Source organism: Mustela nigripes, chromosome 1, assembly GCF_022355385.1.
Source record: "Mustela nigripes isolate SB6536 chromosome 1, MUSNIG.SB6536, whole genome shotgun sequence".
Classification (NCBI taxonomy): domain Eukaryota; kingdom Metazoa; phylum Chordata; class Mammalia; order Carnivora; family Mustelidae; genus Mustela; species Mustela nigripes.
Window position 1 is genome coordinate 67009173 of NC_081557.1, and position 12240 is coordinate 67021412.

The 12240-nt window shown below is 44.9% G+C and overlaps 1 pseudogene; it reads right to left on the reverse strand.

Moving 5' to 3' along the window:
* Positions 1-11243: 11243 nt before the first annotated feature.
* Positions 11244-11797, reverse strand: LOC132018454 (elongation factor 1-alpha 2-like; annotated as a pseudogene).
* Between the last annotated feature and the right edge of the window lie 443 nt (positions 11798-12240).

Sequence of the window (12240 nt, forward strand, 5' to 3'; positions counted from 1 at the left end):
TGAAATGTGTTCCTTAAAAAAGATATGTTAAAGTCCTAGCCTTGGGATGCCTGGGTGGCTCAGTGTTTTAAGCATTGGACTCTTGATTTCGGCTCAGGTCATGATCTCGTCGTCCTGGGATCAAGCCCTGCATCTGGCTCCACACTCAGTGGAGAGTCTACTGGAGATTCTCTCTCCCTCTTCCTCCACCCCTTCCTGCCTGCTCCTTCCCCTTCTCTAATAGATAAATTAATCTTTAAAAAAAAAAAATCCTAGCCTTGGGAACCTAAGAAAGTGACCTTATTTGGAAATAGGGTCATTGCAGATATAAGCAAGTTAAAACAAAGTGACACTGGATTAGGGTGGTCCCTAACCCAATAGAACTGTTGTCTTCAGAAGAAGAAGGTGGGGGGGGAGGAGAGGGAGGAGGAGGGGGAGGGGATGAGGAACTGGAGGAGGGGGAAGAAGAAGAGAAGGAGGAGGAGGGGGAGGAGAAATCACACACACAAAAGGGAGAACACCATGTGGAGGTGGAGACGGACTGAAGGGACAGGTCTCAAGCCAAGGAACCCCAGGGATTGTCATAACCACCAGAAACTAGGAGAGAGGGTCGGACCAGATCTTCCCTCAGAAAACTCCAGGAGAAACCAACTATGCTGACACTTGGATTTTGAAAACTGACGTTAACTGACCAAATCTACAGAGCTGGGGTGGCGGTTATGCGAGAAGCCTCCAGCGGGTGCAAATAGTGTAAGTGTCGCTACTTGCTGTTTCCAGCCTCCGTTCAAGGAGGCCTGGACGCAAGAAGCCAGGTAGAGATAAGCAAGCCTGTCCTCCTCAGACAAAAAGGCCTCATTGGTTTTTCCATTTTGACTGACAAGTAACAAAAGCAATACGAAATAAGCTCTAAATAAGGGGAGATAATACATAATAAGAGGAGACTTCACCATCCCTCTTCCACGCGAGTGATCTCTGTTTTTATTTTCCATTTATTTTATTTTCCATCGTTCCTTTGCAGGAACACAGCCATTCATTTACATAATTTCTCACAGCTGTAATTGCAATATTGACATCATTTTTACATTCCAATCCTATTCTCTCACTCTGTGTATGTAGGTATTTTTATTGCATTTGCAAGTCATCATATTTAAGTTGGAATGATTTGCTTTCCTTATATTTGAGGTCCCTGGATGAGCTCAAGGCAGAGAGAACTTCTCCTAAGCTTGGAGAGCTAATGGGGTAGAAGGTAGGAACCCTTCACCTGCTGAGGCTAGTCATCATGAAAGCCCCCTTCTCCTGGCACATCCCCAGATGGTGGACCTGTCCACCAGGAGGGAGGTCTTATGTAGAGAATGAAAGGCCTTGGAAGACCTGGAGGCCAGGGTCCAGTCCCCTGCTGGTCACAAGGAATGGATGCTTTCCAAAACGTCATGCCTTACTCTCCAGAGGCAATCACTATCCTGGGAAGACGTTCTTGAAACTGCTTTTGCTGAGAAAACACAGCACACTCTTGGGCATTTGGTTTATTTGGTGGAAGTTATGCAATATTGGAAGTTATGGAGCTTCGAAACACCCCTAAAAGCCACCCCTTGGTGTGCCTGCCAATACCTGTGTAGCCTCAGGGGCTGCCTAGAAGAACCAGCCCTTTGCTGGCACCATCACTAGACCATGAGCCCTCATGCTCCTTCGATTAGTCAAGAGAAACAAGAACCAAGAGGAAGTGTGTGTATGTAGAGAGATTTATTTTAAGGAACTGGCTCAGGTGGCTATGGAGGTTTTGTGGCTCCAAAGTCTTACAAGGTGAGGTTAAGTCAGACCAGGAGTCTGGAGGCTCAGGGAAGAGCTTCTGTTCAAGTCCAAATGCAGTGTGCTGACAGAATTCCTTCTGGCTCTGGGGAGATCAGTCTTCGTTTTCTGAAGGCCTTCAGCTGGTTAGATGAGACCCACCCATATTATGGAGGGCAGTCTGTTTTACTCAAAGTCCACTGATTTAAATGTTAATCTCGGGGAGCCTGGTGGCCCAGTTGTTAATCCTCTGCTTTCAGCTCAGGTCCTGGGACTGAGCCCAGTATCAGGCTCCCTGCTCAGTGGACACCCTGCTTCTCCCTCTCCCATTCCCCCTGCTTCTCCCTCTCCTACTCCCCCTGCTTGTGTTCCCTCTCTGTCTCTTTCTCTCTGTCAAATAAATAAGTAAAATCTTTAAAAATAATAATGATAACAAATAAATAAATAAATGTAATCTTATCTAAAACACCTTCAGAACATAACATTTGATGAGCACCTTGTGGCTTAGTTGGTAGAGCATGAAACTCATAATCTTGGGGTTGTGAGTTCTAGCCCCACAGTGAGTGCAGAGATCACTTAAAGATAAAGTCTTTTAGGGGCACCTGGGTGGCTCAGTGGGTTAAGCCGCTGCCTTTGGCTCAGGTCATGATCTCAGGGTCCTGGAATCGAGTCCCGCATCGGGCTCTCTGCTCAGCAGGGAGCCTGCTTCCCTCTCTCTCTCTCTCCCTGCCTCTCTGTCTACTTGTGATTTCTCTCTGTCAAATAAATAAATCAAATCTTTAAATAAACAAACAAATAAATAAATAAATAAATAAAATCTTTTAAAAAAAGAAAGTAATATTTGACCAAAATAATGTTGGACCAAATACATTTTTATTTTAATGGTAAAAGTAATCTATACATATTTTAAATCAGAAGACAAAGAAGAGGGGTGCCTGGGTGGCTCAGTGGGTTAAAGTCTCTCCCTTCAGCTCAGGTCATTTCCTTATATTTGCTTTCCTTATATTTGAAAGGAAATATAAGGGGATCGAGCCCCACATAAGGCTCTCTGCTCGGCGGGGAGCCTGCTTCCCTTCCTCTCTCTCTGCCTGCCTCTCTGCCTACTTGTGATCTCTGTCAAATAAATAAATACAATCTTAAAAAAAAAAGACAAAGAAAAAAGCTAAAATCTTTCCTATCTCCAACATACTTCCCATATATATTAATATATAATAATAATCCCAAAGATAATAACTTGATGCACATCCTTCCAGCCTTTTTTCTATAATTTCTATAAACTTGTTATACAAATACAGGATCCAACTGCATACGCTCTTCTGAAATTTTCTTTTTCCATTTCATGGGACTCCCTGGACATCTTTCCATAATCTGTACATTCTTTTAGCAGCTGCATACTACTTTGCTGTATGGAAGCACTCTAATTTACTTAGCAGTCCTCTTAGGGATGGATATTTTGCATTTTTGCAGTTTGGGACCATCACAAACAACACCGCAGTGTATATTGTTGAACATATCTTAGCAATTCTGTACAAGCCTATTGTACAATAAAGATCTAATAGTGAAAAAGTTGTATCAAAGGATATACCCGCTTGAGATATTGTTGGATATTGTCAAATTAATAGATGCTTAAGAAGTGCTCGTTGAGTTGATTTGAAAAGACAGAGTCCTAAAGCAAAGACCAGCAGAGAAGGAAAGGAAAGAGAAAAGGAAGGAAAGAAGAGAGATTAGGAAAGACGGTAGAAAATGTTTTGATACTAATTGCATTTGGCTGAGCTGCTGCCGTAGACAATACATTGTATCCATGAGACAAGTTCCAAGAAGACAGGGCTGTTTTGTCCTTGATACAACCCAGTCAGGCCTGATAAAAAAAAGATGCCAGATAGATAAATATTTGTTGGATAATGGTATAAAGAAAACCAAGACCCACTGAGTTTAAGGGAAATAGATATGAAAAAGATATTGTGCGTCTTAGGCACTCAGTACACGGTAGCTGCTTTTATAATAGCAGATACAAAATCATGCTGGCACAAAGCGTTGGAATAGTGAGCAAATCCCAGTTTGCTGCTTGCAGAGCACATGACCTCCCATTGCCTCGAATAGGGCGTCCTTGGTCGAGGGACATCATTTAGAAAAAGTGGGATTCAGCTTCCATGCGGATTGAAATCGACACCAGGACATGGTCAAGTATCCGAGAATGGCATGTTTTGGAGTAAGCCTGGCAAGGGATCCCGAAAGACTTGAGGGTGGCCTCGGGCTACGTTTTTGTTCCTGAGGCTCTGGTTGCTAGCTTTATGTGGCTCAGAGGGAGGAGCACAAATGTTTTCTTCTGTACAATTTCCTCCTACAATGAAGCCACCCGTTCTCATCATGGCTTTAAAGGAAAGTGGCATGAGGGCTGTATAGGTTCCGCCACACGCCCTGTAGCTGTGGCAATTACACCATTTTGGATAATTGTCTTGTAATTGCTGCTGTGATTTAAAATCTAATGCTATCCTCCAATTGTTCTGATGTCTTTTCATGAATAATGCAATTGTCCCGGGAGTCCTCTGCCAGTTTCTCATTCAGATTGGCCCTGTGTTTGAGTTATGCACCATTGTCTTACCCACCATTGTCTCACAAAGCTAATGTGGAGGAGACAGTACAGGGAATAATTAGGACTTGGCTAATTATGGGAAATGGGAACGTGAGTGAGTAAGGTAGGAAGTTTTTCCTCGGAAAATATTTCCAAGCCCCAGTTGGCCTGTAGGTAAACAGGAGGAGGGCAGATTTATCTTGGAGGGCCTGAGTCTACTGCTTTCTCCAAAAGCTGGGCATGCTTGTTCTGTCTGATGGGGCAAGATCTTCCTTTTCAGAACAGAAGGCAAACAGATTTTTTCCATAGGGTGACTTCTCTCAGTGGCGTTGTGTTGTCATCATTGAATGCAAACAGCTCTGTAAACATGAGCTTGTGCCTCTCCCTACAAGGCCAAAATACCAATTGTTTAAATGAATGGGCAATGAAAGCTTGGGTGTCTGTTTCTGGAATCTGGGCCTTGGTTTAATAGAACCAGAAGAAATCGATTCTGTGTTCAGACAAATGACAATAGAGTCATTTTTAGAATTTCAATTTAGCTTCTAACCAGGGAAGAGACCCTTAGTCTGATGGAGACTTGATCATTAATTTCTGTGTCAGTGACATGAGGGCCTCACTTCTGGGCCCTCTGAGCTCTAATGAGAGGTGGAGTTTCCCTGACCACCTCGCAGTGAATGGCGGTATCAGGTCACGTCTAGCCACTGTGGGGTTTTGCATTAGGGCCCAACCTAAGTTTCTGAGTCAGCTCAGAGCCCGCCTTTCTCATTTAGAGGAAAGGCATTCATGTGGGTACATCATGGTTCCCCGCTGCCCTCACATCAAGGCCTGCCCATGTTGGCATTCCCCATCGGCACACCCGCCATACTGTCCTCCTGGCTCCTGCTCCCTTCTGGGCCTTTGGACATGCTTTTCTTTAGAGGTCGGTATTTCCAAGAACTGTTTTAATTCCTCAAGCTCTGTTGTTGGCCCCTTGCATTCTTTCATAGCCTCCTGAGGTTAGCCATACCAGAGGTTTCTCATGTGATATTACAGTGTTCTATTTATGTATCTTCCTTGCCAGACTAGGAGGTCTGGGTGGGCAGGACTAATGGTCCCACCCAGATCAATCATGTCTGTGATCAATGGACATCTGGAAAATAACAAGATGAATAAATCAGTAGTGATTCCCTGTCCTCCCGGTCTTCATAGCTGAGGTAAGCAGTGTTTCCTCAGTGTCAGGGGTCAGGGGTGAGCAGCTACAGCCCAGGCTACTGAGAGGCCTGACCCAGTGATTTCTGGGTGTCAGCCCAGAAGCAGCCCCCTTCAAGCACTCACAGAACACCCAAGGAGCAGGTTGGGAGCTGCTGAGCCTCCCCGCATGGGCCTGGGGAGATATGGGCTTTCAGATGCCTGGACCGGAAAAGAGCCTGACAGAAGAACAGACTGGAATCTGGCAGCCAGGGAGCTCCTTGTGTGTCCGAGACCATTGGGTCACTCTGCCACGGGGGCTGTCGGGAACAGAGACAGGGGCGGGGTGCAGCAGGCTTCTCCCTGAGAGGGTGATCTAGGGACAGTGAGGAAGCTTCCAGCACTGATCTACCCATAGAGGGAAAGCTGCTGCCCCAAAGCAAGGTAGGATTTCCCCAGAAGAGGGTGGGGATGCTGAATCAGACAGGAGAGATCCAGGAGACGGTGGGCCCAAGGACTTCCCGGCACATTCTGATGTGATCTATGGTCTGTAGGATAGTTTATTCTACACAATAGAGGTGGTTGTTTAATATCTGAAGTCCCCTAATTGGAACGACACCCTCGAGAGGTGGTTGTTTAATGTCCCACAGGGGCAGAGGGGCTGTGGGTGGGGGGGGGGGATGGCTGTCACCGGGAGCCTCGGGCAGGCCTCAACCCTATTCATCTCCAGTTAGCACAGGGAGTTTTGTTGTTTGTCCTAACGGATTTTAGGAGAGATTTTTCAGTGAAATGAGTCCAGGTGGTGTCTCTAACATATGAGTTACTACCTAGGCAATTTCCTGGTTGAACAGGGGAGCCCAGAAGGGGCTAGAAGCCTCTACCCTTTTAAGTGGCAGCCAGGGCCTCGGGGCTCCATCCTACATGGAGTCATTTTCAGAGGATCCTGTCCAGCACTAGAAGCCTCGCTCGAGCCCACCACCAGATACCGTCTTCTCCCTGCAAGCTGCTTGTCGGGTTTGCAAGGACAGACCGCTGAGACTCCAAACTGCACAGCTGTCATGCCTGTTCTAGTCCTTTCAATGGAAGCATGTGGGGGAGAATTCTGCCTGAGGCTTGCCTCACTACACCCACCTGTCTCAGGGGTGGGAGCAGTGAGATCAAGTAAGGAGAGGCATCCCACACCTGCCAACAAAGAACCTCATCATCATACTAAGAGAGTGGCCTCAGATCCGTTTGCAACACTGTGTTAAGGACTAAATGAGGGGGACCTAGACCAGCAGGAATATTTCTCAGGACAACTGGCAAAGCTCTTATGTACTGGTCTGAACTGCTATAGTCAGACTTAGGTGCAAAATCTCAGCTAATCCGGCAGCCCTTGGCATCACTGCACAGAAATGTTATCAGAGTTTCTAATGAGACAAGATTCCCCCTCCTACCAGCCACATTTCCGCCCAACCTGGTGAGGAATTACTGAGTAGAGAACACAGCACTTGGGAGGGTTAATAAAGATATTTTTAGTTTTCTTTTCTTTTCTTTTCTTTTTAAAGATTTTATTTATTTATTTGACAGAGAGAGATCACAAGTAGGCAGAGAGGCATGCAGAGAGACGAGGGGGAATAGGAGGGAAAGCAGGCTCCCTGTCCAGCATGGAGCCCGATCCAGGGCTCGATCCCAGGACCCTGAGATCATGACCTGAGCCAAAGGCAGAGGCTTTAAGCACTGAGCCACCCAGGTGCCCCTAGTTTTTTCAAATTGAATTTTTCAAAGCATTTTTAAGAAACAAGCCTCAGAACCGAGATCATTCTTGAGAAGGAAGAGTAAGTTGGCATTCACCCTCATTCACAGACTTCAACACACATGTTGACACTCATTCATTCACTATTCAACAAATATTTATTGAGGACTTATCAGGGACCCAGACCCAACAAAGTTACGATCTCAGTTCCCCAATCGCTTTCAGCAAAGCTGTGGAGGCGAGTTACAGAATCCTTAAGAAAGAGTTCTGAGGACAAAAGGAACTAGTCATTTTGCATGGTCACAGGAGGGAGTGGGGAAGGGCAAGGCAGGTGATCTGCACTCTCTCCCCACCAAAGCTTTGTGACAAGCCTGTCACCCCAAGGCAGGAAGGATGGCCCTTGATGACACTGATTGGCTTGAGGTGCTCCAGGTCCCGTCAGGCAGATCTGTGCTGACAATAGCTGGAACTTGATGGTTTCCCCAGCCTCACAGATAGCTGAGTTTCTTGATGCCTGATGTGGTGACAGCTCTGGTAGGCTATCCTGATATTATTTCTAGGTTTGTGCAGGGTCTGGGGTTTCCCTAGGTAGTCACAATTAAGAGGGAGCCAACTCTACAGGCACGGACTGGTAATGTGATTGATCAGTGAGAAGAGACCACCGGATCCTAGTCTAAATATTGAACATCAAAGTCTCAGGAAAGGGCAGGAAGTGATCTTCCCAAACTGGCTTCAGAAAAAGGACTGCATGGGAAGAAGTAAAACTTTCCCTGTTTGCTGACAATGCAATACTCTATATAGAAAACCCTCAAGACTCCACCAAAAAAAAGTATTGGAACTGATCAATGAATTCACTAAGGTCTCAGGATACAAAATCAGCACATGGAAATCTGTTGTATTTCCATATATTTTAACAAAGCAGCAGAAAAAGAAATCCATAAACCAATTCCATTTATAATTACAACAAAAATAATAAAATACTTGGAAATAAACTTAATCAAGGAGGTGAAAGACCTGTGAAAACTATAAAACATTAATGAAAGAAATAAAGATGACACAAATGAATGGAAAGATATTCCATGCTCGTGGATTAGAAGAGCAAATGCTGTAAAAATGCTACCCAGAAGCAAACTCCAGATTTAATCCAATTCCCATCAAAGTACCAACAGCATTTTTCATAGAACTAGAACAAGACTCTTAAAATTTGTGTGGAAGAAAAGACTCTGAATGGCCAAAGCAATCTTGAAAAAGAAGAACACTGGAGGTATCACAATCCCAGATTTTAAGATACACTACAAAAAAAAAAAAAAAAAAAAGGTACTGACACAAAAATAGACATATAGGTCAATAGAACAGAATAGAGAGCCCAGAAATATACCCATGTTGGTTCATCTTCAGCAAAGAAGCCTAGAATATGCAAGAGGAAAAAGAAAGTCTGCTTAACTAGTGGTATTGGGAACACTGGTCTGCAACATGCAGAAGAATGAAACTGAACCACTTCCTACATCATACACAAAAATAAATTCAAAATGGATTAAGGACCTGAGACCTAAAACCATAGAAGAGAGCACAGGGAGTAACTTCTCTGACATTGACCATACCAACTTCTTTCTAGATCTGTCTCCTGGGACAAGGGAAACAAATGTAAAAATGACCTATCGAGACTCAAAATAAAAGGCTTCTGCACAGCAAAGGAAAAAAAAAATCAACAAAACTAAAAGACAACCTATGGAATAGGAGAAGATATTTTCAAATGACATATCTGGTAAAGAGTTAATATCCAAAGTATATAAAGAACTTATACAACTCAACACCAAAAAGCAAATAATGCAATTCAAAAATGGGCAGAAGACATGAATAGACATTTCTTCAAAGACAATCATATGGCCAATAGACTTATGAAAAGATGCTCAACCTCACTCATCATCAGGGAAATGCAAATCAAAACCACAATGAGATATCACCTCACACCTGGCAGAATGACTTAAAATAAAAAATACAAGAAGTAATAATGTGGGTGAGGATGGGAGAAGTAGGAACCCTCATGCGTTCTTTGTGGGAATGCAAACCAGTGCAGCCCCTGTGGAAAACAGTATGGATGTTTCCCAGAAAATTAAAAATAGAACTACCCTCTGATCCAGTAATGCGAGCACTGGATACTTACCCAAAGAATATGAAAATACTAATTCAAAAAGATACCTGTGCCTTTTGTTTATAGCAGCATTATTTACAATAGCCAAATGATGGAAGCAGCCCAAGTGTCCATCAACGGATGAATAGATAAAGATGTGGTGTATATACATCTACATAATGGAATATCATTCAACCACAGAAAATAATGAAATTTTGCCACACTCAAAATCAGATCTAGAATTTAATGCTAAGTGAAGTAAGTCCATGAGAGAAGGTAAATACCACAGGATGTCACTCCTATATGGAATTTAAGAAAGAAAACCAACCAAGAAGAGACAAACTAAGAAACATATTCTAAACCTCAGAGAACTGAGGTTACAAGAGGGGACGGGGGTGAAAAATGAGGGAAATAACTGAAGGGGATTAATGGTAATATACTGCGATGACCACTGAGTAACGTATGCAAGTGTTGAATCATATTGTATACCTGAAATATAACACAGCATGTTAACTATACTGGAATTAAAATAGGAAAAGATTCCACAGTTCTCCCAGACCCTGATACATTTTAAGTGTAAAACTAATGGTTTTCCCAATAGATAACTGATGGCAATCACATAATTGATTTCATGAGCCTCCAGCAGGAAAGATCCATATGCTTGTCCTGACTCCTCCCAGTAGAGGCTTATGGGCAAGGGATTCTGCTTCCATATTTTAAGGAATGTCCTGATTACTTGAGCCTCTCTCCCTTCTCTCCACCCCAGGAGCTTAATTGGCAATCCGCCCCTGCCTTTCATAGAAGCTCTACCATTCCACCTTTCACAGAAGATCTACCATTCCAAATCCTCAGGCCCCAAACCCAGATATCAGCTTTGACTTCTACATACTATACATGCAATCTTTAGGAATGCATCGGTTTGTAAAGATTTTTGGAAATTCTACAAAACATTTGGAACTTCTCACCACTTAACTACCCCCTGGTCTGAGTCACCACTTGCTTGGATTGTTGGAACAGCCTCTACTGTGCTGTCTTTCATGGTCTCCTCCCCACCTCTACCATTCTCTTGACTCACTTTCTTCAGGCATTTGATGTTTGCCTCTATCTCTAACGACGTCAAGGCCATGGGGTGAGAACAGCATCTGGCTCATGCTAAGTGCTGGTATTGGATAAATGGACAAGGAACATACCAGCAGACCCTGGGGACCTGACTCCCAGTGTATGTTGGACGAGCATAAAATTTAGCTTAGGGTCCATGAGATGTTATCCTGTTTCATGTAAAAAGTTAGGGAACAACGGCCACTGAGTTATATCTGTTCACTCCTCATCCTACAGGCATCTGACTTAGACTACTATGTGGGGCAACAGCTTGAGCCCAAGCTTCCAACGGAGCTGCTTGGAGTTCCCACCCCACTCTTGGCTGAGTGATCTTGACATGTCCTGCCCTATCAGGGTCTGCCTAACAGAGCACCTAGCAGCAGGAACCACACAGTAAGGCTGGACTAACCCACAGGCACTCCTGAGATCCTGTCCTACACCATTGTGAGTATACTTTTCACATCCCAGAACAATTTAACCTCCCCAGAGGAAGGATAGGCCGGAAGTGACTAAGTCTGAGGGAAATGAGAAAAGCTGGGATAGAGACGTGGCTGGGAATGAGGTAGAGGGTCCTGAATCATCACAGCCCAGAGCATAAACGCTTTGCAGACAATGGGCTTTAAATCATAGCTCATTAGCCTACCTAGAGGTTCCCTATTTACCTCTTTCGAAGAAATAAGTAACCAGGACAGTTACTTCAGTTTTTATTAATCTTATTCAGTAGGTACACAAAATTCTATTTTTATGGTGGAAGATTGCTATAGCAACTGCATGCTTCATTTCTTGCTGGCCTTTACCATGGACTTGGTGACCTTGCCAGCCCTAGAGGACTTCACCGCCTTAATAACTTAATAACTCCCACGGCCACTGTTGTTCTCCTGCCCCACATGGCAAAGCCTAGAAGAGGAAGAATGAGGTTTCTGGAAAGTGGTATGGAAGGAGATGCTCCTTAGCCCGTGCCTCGCCTAAAGGAGACAATGCTTTTTTCCCGTGACTCAGTAGTAACCTGACTCACCTAGAGGTGGGGACTCCGAGAAGGTCTCTGCGCACATGGCCTTGCCAGGGACCACCTGCACGATGGCGTCAGTCACGATGGACTTCAGGGCCTTGGAGTTGTCCTCGAGCTTCCTGCCCGAGCACTGGTCAATCTTTGCCTCAGTTCGGCAAACTGGCAGGAGATGTGAGCTGTATGGCGGTCCGGCAGGGGACTAGAGCCATTGTGGATCTTCCCGGGTGTTAAGACAATCACCTGTGCTAGAAAGCTGGCAGCCTCCGTGTGGGGTGGAGGGGGAAGGGGGTTGGGGGGAGCGGGTTGGATCGTTCTTGCCATTCCGGCACGAATCCACGGTGAATGTCCTTTATGGACACATTCTTCACATTGAAACCCACGTTGTCACTGGGCAGGGCCTCACGATGCCATCTCCCGACTTGACCTCTGTGGTGAGGTTCGTGGGGGCAAAGGTGACCAACGTGCCAGGTTTCAGGAAGCTTGTCTCCATGAAGTCCACAGACATGGTGCCAATGCCCATCCCAGAGAAATCAGAGTTGTCCCACACACCTCTGCCCCCAGAGAACTGACTTCTCCAGAGGTCCCTTGGTTCTGCATTCAAGGACAAAGGACCACCTACAGAGCCGGTATGAAGCACCAAATGGACTGGGAAGCATTTAAATGACCTAAGTTGGAAAATGCCAGGTGCTCTTAGACCTCGAATCCTAGCTCAGAAGCTGTGGATTCAAGTCGGGATGCGAACCCTGGCCATCACACACCAGAGC